Source organism: Apium graveolens, chromosome 10, assembly GCF_009905375.1.
Source record: "Apium graveolens cultivar Ventura chromosome 10, ASM990537v1, whole genome shotgun sequence".
Taxonomy (NCBI): domain Eukaryota; kingdom Viridiplantae; phylum Streptophyta; class Magnoliopsida; order Apiales; family Apiaceae; genus Apium; species Apium graveolens.
In genome coordinates, this window is record NC_133656.1 from 108,620,658 (window position 1) to 108,629,041 (window position 8,384).

At 36.4% G+C, this 8,384-nt stretch overlaps 1 non-coding gene across 1 annotated transcript; it reads left to right on the plus strand.

Annotated features, from left to right (window-relative positions):
• Nucleotides 1-923: 923 nt before the first annotated feature.
• On the plus strand, nt 924-1,030 carry LOC141694086 (small nucleolar RNA R71). Its single transcript, XR_012563417.1, has one exon. It is a non-coding gene; the product is annotated as a small nucleolar RNA R71 (small nucleolar RNA).
• Nucleotides 1,031-8,384: the final 7,354 nt, after the last annotated feature.

Sequence of the window (8,384 nt, forward strand, 5' to 3'; positions counted from 1 at the left end):
GAGGATAGAGCTGTTTCTCCCCTGTATTAGCCTCAGGCAGAGTGTGTTCAACAGTAGTCTTCCTTGGTTCCGCCGCTTTCTCCTTTTGCTTAAATTCTTCATCTCTAACTTCAGCTTCGACTTCTTTTGCTTTTTCAGCATCAGCTACTTTTCCAGACCTTAAGGTAATAGCCTTGACTTGCTCTTTAGCTTCCTTCCTGCCTGGTACTTCCGTGTCACTGGGAAGAGTGCCAGGTTGACGATTGAGCACTGCATTGGCTAATTGACCGATTTGATTTTCCAAGGTCTTGATAGAAACCGCCTGACTCTTGCACAACAGCTTAAGTTCCTCAAAATCAGCACTAGTAGGTGCAGCTGCACTTCTCTGTTGAGGATATGACTGCCTTGTAGCATACTGCTGTGGTTGCTGGAATCCAGGTGGGTTAAACTGTTTACTCACTCCTTGCTGATATGGTGGCTGAATAGCATTCTGATTATTCCCCCAGCTAAAATTTGGATGATTTCTGTTGTTAGGATGATAGGTCGCTGGCACAGGCTGCTGTTGTCGCTGATAATTATTCACATACTGAACAGATTCGTTGACAAGAGAACACTGATCCGTAGCATGAGAACCTGCACAAAGCTCACAAACCATAGCTATTTGATGAACTCCATACGTAGCCAAAGAATCAACCTTCATTGATAGCGCTTGGAGCTGGGCTGCAATAGCGGTGGCTGCATCAACTTCCAGAATACCTGCTACCTTGCCTGATGTCATCCTCTGAGTTGGGTTCTGATGCTCATTTGCAGCCATCGTCTCGATAAGATTATACGCCTCCGTATAGCTTTTAGCCCATAAGGCGCCTCCAGCTGCTGTATCGAGCATGGGCCGAGATTGGGCCCCCAAACCATTATAAAAACCACTGATTACCATCCAATCCGGCATTCCATGATGTGGACATTTTCTCAACATTTCCTTGTAGCGTTCCCAAGCCTCGCACATAGATTCTGTAGGTTGCTGCGCAAATTGAGTAAGAGCACTCCTCATAGCAGCAGTCTTTGCCATTGGATAAAACTTTACCAGAAACTTTTGCGCAAGATCTTGCCACGTAGTGATTGACCCAGCTGGTTCAGAATGTAACCAGTCTTTAGCTTTATCCCTCAGTGAGAATGGGAAAAGCCTCAACTTGATAGCCTCATCAGTCACGCCATTATACTTAAAAGTGCTGCAGATCTCGACAAAATTCCTTATGTGCATGTTGGCGTCTTCAGTTGCCGCTCCTCCAAAAGAAACAGAATTCTGCACCATCTGAATAGTGCCCGGCTTGAATTCAAAGGTGTTAGCTTGAATAGCCGGATGAAGGATGCTTGACTGAATGTCATCAATTTTAGGCCGAGAAAAATCCATAAGAGCTGGATCAGCTTGAACAATACGATCTCCCATGTTTACTGGTTCTTTCTGCTCAGTTCCTGAATCCGAATCCTCAAAATCTAACTTCTCCGGAGTATCAAGAACTTCGTCTTTCTCCTCAGCTGTATCTAAGGTCCTCTTGCGAGCACGAGAACGAGTTTGCATAAACGCTTGCTAAAGTACCTGAAACACAACCGAAAAGAGTAATTAACTACTATGTCCTAATCACTGAGTCCTAATGACCAATGATGGTAAGTACATAAACTAAACAAATACGCCGAGTCCCCGGCAGTGGCGCCAAAAACTTGTTAGGGCGAAATCACGCACTAATATTCACGCAAGTATACGCGTTCGCAAGTAATATAGAATACTTTCTAGTTCGTTCTCTCAGAGACTCAGACTAATTTATTGTCTAATTTAACTCACTCACCAATGTATGACTACTTCTCAATGTTAAGATAATAACACATAAAATTGTTGATTAAATATTAACTATAATTAACTACTTAATTAACCACTTAACTAACACTTCAATTTATCAATAATAAAACACTCATGAGATCACAACTTCATTATTACTTCCTTCTATAGCCATAGTTATTACCTTTAGCATGTGACAGTGATGATATTAATCGAATAACACGAAACTGATAAAAGCCAACTTTCATTGTACTAATACCATTCTACCAAACATCCACAATTAAGATAGAAGTTGAATAGTCATCAATTATGTTGAGTTCCTATATGTCTACAGAAATTGACAACACAACGATTTAAGCACAAGTTATTCCTTTTTGATTATATAGGGAAAATAAAACTGTTAGAGTTACCCACTAATCTTGCACAACGTACATGAACCTATGCTAGCATGGCAAGTTCTAAATCTCAAGATCCACCGTCGCTTCACAAGAGATTAACACCCTATCTTATATGTTCGCGACGCACATAAGACGAATACGCACAACCAATACTAGATATCATGCAATCATCACATACTAAAGTATTAAACAATTAACTAAAGAATTCCATAATAAATCCGTTGCAACCCCATGATCACGATTAGCCCATAATAGAACTTATCGCCATCATGGGTTCATATGAAATCATGATAAATAAACACAAGAAAATAATAACTAAACTGATTATATTAAAACAGAGTACGTCACAAGAGTAAATAAGTCAAAGTAAGAAAACTAGCATCCAACGCTACAATGAAACAAGAATCACAAGAATATATGCTTCCTCTTCGTTGCTGTGTGCTAAATCGGTCTTCTTCCTTATCTCATTCGCTTCTTGCGCAAAACACAAACTAAAACATAATCTCCTCTTAATACTCTATGAAAACGTCTCAAATATACCTATATAATAGTCCCATAAAACTCAGATTACATAGAAGTTGGAAGCCAAACAAAAGTAGAAGTCTAAAATAATATATCTTTTTCCCCGACCCTGCGCGGCCGCTCAGCATTTCTGCGCGGGCGCACAAGGCTGCTGCACGGCCGCTCAGCATTGCTGCGCGGGCGCGCAGGACCCTTCTGGAAAAATTCCATGTTTGCTCCGTTTCTTCGCCGTAATCTGCCCGTTCTTTTCCTCTCGCAATGGTGAACACATGCCAAGGCTTATTCTTGATGATTCCTTCTCCGAAATGCAACTAATACCCTGAAATGCATAAACACTAGAAAAACGCATCAAATACACAAAATACTTGATTTCAAGACACCAATTTAAGCCATTTTAAGACGTTCTAAGTGGTATAAAATGCCACTTATCACAACCCAATTAAAACAACCCAGCCCATTCTCTAAAACCTAAAATTTGAGCCATTGATTATAAATCAGGATCTAATCCTAACCGTTAATATACATAAACACCCACTTAGGGTTTACACTGTTCATCAGTCTCTCATCTCACCTCTTTTCTCTCTCTGAAACTCATCACCATTCTTACTTTTCTGATGAGTTCATCGTCTTCTTTCACTCAAAACACAATCAAATCTTCATTTCAAATGCTACACATATATTCGTAAACGATTTAATCAAAAATCGATTAAATCAAAGATTAGGGTTGGGCAAATCAAAATGATTTCGATAATACACTCGAGTTCAAATCGATTGAACTAGGGTTTAAATCGAAATCTACAAACACACACTTTTATATACATACAACTTTTCATTCGACTGAAATCGATGAAGTTCTGAAACCCTAACTCGATGTGTTGAGCAATTTTTGCAAGGTAAACGAAGAAGAAGAACGCATGAATAGTAGATCGAGGAGAAAAAGATTGATTAGTGAAGGAATCGGAACGACTCAAATGAGTCAACTCGGACGAGTTACCGAGTTAACTTACTGAATCACTCAACTCGGGGTCAGACGTGTTGAGTCAGGTCTCCATGAATGTTTCAATGCCATGGACTAAGGTATATCCTCTAATTCGAAGCGAATATTGTGTGACTATTTAATTATTTGAAATAAGCTGGTTTGCTGTTTGAACTTTGGATTAATGGGGTGTTTGAGTTTTGATTCGATGTTTTAATAAACAAGGTTATGTTTGGTTTAAATAATGTTAATCCCTATGCATGAACTGATTTAATAATTATCTGAGTCATTAACTGTGTAGTGATGAAATCACTTCCATTCATTCGATTAATTTAATTTTAATTATCAGTGATGTATTGACAGAGTTATTTTGATTAAAACTTGATTGATGTTGGATTATTTGAGAGTTCCAGTGATGTATTGACAAATGTATTTTAATATAAAACTTAGTTTGTTTTGAATTAGTTGAGTGATCAGCAGAGTTTTGATTATATTAAACTCTATTTTTGAACCATTTAAAGGATTATTTGAACTTAATTAATTGATGAATCAGGTTGTTTGTTTGGAATCAGTTGCTGTTCTTTTTTATATATAAGGACTTTAACAGATTAAGCTACTAAACTAAAATGGAATATTTGCTTTGGTTTTATCCCTGTGCATCAACTGATTTAAGGTCAAGTTTGTTAAATTATCTAATTTATCAGTGGTGTAGTGACAGATTCATCTTGATTTAATTATTAAATTTGATTTGTGTTAAAACATTTAAGTTATCTGCAGTATATTAACAGTTTTATCTTGATTTAAATGGTAAACTTGGTTTGTGTTGGAGTTATCAGCAGAGTAATGATTAGAGTCACCTTAACTTAAAAGAATTAAACTCTATTTTGTTGGCCAATCTGAGATATCAGTTATGGGTTAATGGTATTATCTGATTTAAGTAAAGAATCAGTTTAGTTTTGGTAAATTCAAACATGTGTCATTTCTGGTGATTGAGAATTTTGATAGATTAAATCATTAAATCAGTTTTATTTAAAATTGGAACTTTTTTGCTTAAAGGCTATGGACTGTTGAGAAAAAGTGATTTAATATGTTAAATGTCTGATGTATGTTCTCAGCTTGATTGCTTATATGTTTAAATAAGAACAAGGTGTAAATCAGATGGCTTATTTTGTTAAATCATTTGTTATGGGTTGATCAGTTACTTGGTAACTCTGCAAGATAATTATATTCTACATTGTTAGATATATTTGATAATGTCATGGCTAATATGATTTATGTTTAGTTTTCAGATCTTACTTAAACAGGATAAATCAGTACTTACTGGAAGTTAGGACTTAAGGATATCAGTACTTATATTATCAGGAGATAATCATCAGAAGATGGATATCAGAACTTAAGTGCTGAAACATGTTCAGATAAGGACAGTAGCTGATTAAAGGAAAGAAGATCAAGATAAACATAAGAAGAGATATGCATGAAGAAGGAATTCTATAAAGAATAGAATACTTGGAAGAAAAGATATTTGATTGATATATTTTAGGAAGCAGAATTATATTCCATATCAATTAGTGATTATCTTGTAACTGTGTAGTATATAAACACAGACATAGGGTTTACACTATAAGTGTTATCATATTCGAGAAGATTATTTGTAGTAACCCTAGCAGCTCTCGTGATATTTGTTCATCACTGAGAGGTAACAGTTCCATACTGTAACAGAGTTTATTGTTTCAATAAAGTTTGTTTTCTGTTACTTGAGATATTAAAGTTCGATTTAATTGTACTTTACACTGTATTCACCCCCTCTAAAGTGTGTGTGACCTAACAAGTGGTATCAGAGCCTATCTGTTAACACACATACAGTTAAAGATCCAAACACAATCATGTCTGACACAGAAACTCTAACTAAGCCTACCAAAACTAAAGAACCACCAAAGACGCAAATTCAAAGTCGGTATGAGACCATCAGAGTTCCCATACTGAGACCATCTGAATATTCCATATGGAAGGTGAGGATGACCATGTTCCTGGAAGCAACAGATCCAGAATATCTTGATAGAATCAAGGAAGGGCCTCACAAACTAACCAAGCTCGCTGTTGCAGTTGCAGGTGAAGTAGCAAAGACCGTACCAGAGGAGAAGAGTGATTATACTGCTGAAGATATAGCATCAATTGCTAAGGATGCTAAGGTACGACACTTACTGCATAGTGCCATTGATAATGTAATGTCAAATAGGGTAATTAACTGCAAGACTGCTAAGGAGATATGGGATGCTCTGGAAACAAGGTGTCAGGGAACCAATACAAATATTCACTCAAGAGTATGAACACTTTGACTCAAAGGCTAATGAGTCATTGACTGATTTATATGATAGATTTTTCAAACTCTTGAATGATTTGTCATTGGTTGATAAGGAGTATGAACTTGAAGATTCAAACCTCAAATTCCTGTTAGCTCTTCCTGAATGCTGGGATTTGAAGGCAACAACAATAAGAGACAACTATAATCTTGATGAAACAACTCTTGATGAAATTTATGGAATGCTCAAGACTCATGAACTTGAGATGGAACAAAGAAGCAAGAGGAAAGGAGGAAAGTCAAGGACAGTTGCTCTTATGGCTGAAGAAGAATTCCCCAAGGCAGTTACCTCAAGGAAAGACAAGGGTAAAGCTCTTTTCACAAAGTCTGATACTGAGTCATCAAGTTCTGAAAGTAATGATGACTCGGATTCCGAAAGCTTGCCTGAGACTGATGCTGATGAGGAGATGATGAAGCTGTGTGCTCTTATGGTGAAAGGGATCACAAAGATTGCATACAGGAAGTTCAGGAAGGGAAAGAAGTTTTCCAGGAAAGGCACAAGTTCTGATAAGAAGAATTTCAGAAGATCTTAGGGTAGAGGAGGAAAGTCTGATAGAGGAGATTATACCAATGTCAAATGCTATAACTGTGGTGAGAAAGGCCACATATCTCCTGATTGCAAGAAAGTAAAGGGTGACAAAGGCAAGGCTCTTGTCACAAAGAAGAAAAGCTGGACAGACACCTCAGACTCTGAAAGTGAGGAGAACTATGCGTTGATGGCAAATGCTGATAAAGAAAGTGCTGAGAGCAGTTCTGAAGCTACTGAAATAAAGGTACCTCATACTACTTATGCTTTTCATACTGATGATATTAATGAGTTGAGAAGATATCTTAAAACCATGTTTGTTAGTTATAGAGATCAAACTTTAACATGTGAAAGATTAACTTCTGAAAATCTTGCTTTTAAGAAAAGAAATGATTTCTTAGAAAAAGAGTTAGTTATGTTCCATCAAACTCAGAAGGATAGAGATGATGCTTTTTATGTTAGGGATGAAGTGCAAAAAATGAATGAATCTCTAAAAACTGAGTTAGAAAAGGAAAAAGAGATTATCAGGACTTGGACTAACTCTGGAAGAACAACTCAAAATTTGCTAAGTAGTGAAAATTGGAAAGAGGGCTTAGGTTAAGGAGATGATAAGAATGATAAAGGAACTACAGAAATTAAGCCTGTTATTAAGCAAAAGCCAAAATTAAAACCTGTTAAGTTTGTAACTGTAAAATCTGATAATGAGAAATCAGAAGTTAAAGAGGAATTAACTTCTGACAAACTAAAACAGGAAAAGACAGTTGAAGTAAACATAGGCTTAATGACTAAGAAGCAGCTTAAGCATAAGCTGAAAAATGTTAAGAATGCAAACAAGGTAAAATCACCTAGGAAAAATAGGAATGGAAAGGAAGGTGTGAATAAAAGCAATGATTATAAGCCTGTTCATGATCCTAGGAAAACGTGTTATAACTGTGGAAGTTCTAACCATCTGGCTTCTTTTTGCAGGAAGAATAAGAACATAAACTCCCTACCTTCAAAATCAGGAGTTAAGAGTCAGTCTGTTAGATATAAACCACAAAATCCTTGTTTTCATTGTGGTAGTTTATGGCATTCCATTTATACTTGTAAGGAATATCATAGTTTGTACTATGATTATTATCAAATAAAACCTTCTTTAAAGAAAGTTTCCATTGTTCCTTCTAGTGTAAATTCTGATTCAAAGTCTGATAGTGTAAGTTCTGATAAGAGAAATGTTAACATAAACTCTGATGCTAAATCCGCTGCAAATGTTAACAAACTTAATGAGGCCAAAGGATCTAAGCAAGTCTGGGTCCTTAAAACTAATCATTAGTGGTCTTTGTGATTGCAGGGCAACATGAAAAATATTCTAGTTCTGGACAGTGGATGTTCAGGACATATGACTGGAAATAAAGCCCTGCTATCAGACTTTGTGGAGAAAGCTGGCCAGTGTTTCTTATGGAGATGGCAACATTAGAAAAACATTGGGATATGGTAATATCAATCTTGGGAATGTCATCATTAAATAAGTAGCTCTGGTTTTAGGACTTAAACACAATCTGCTGAGTATAAGTCAAATCTGTGATAGAGGTTATCATGTTGATTTCTTTGAAGAACACTGTGAAGTTGTGAGTAAATCCAAAGTCAAAGTTGTTCTAAAAGGATATAGCCGTGGTAACATCTATGAAGCTAAGCTTTCAACAAGTACTGATGGTTCTGAAATCTGTCTGATGAGTAGAGCATCAATTGAAGAAAGCTGGAATTGGCACAAGAAACTCTCATTTAAATTTCAATAATATAAATGAACTAGTCAA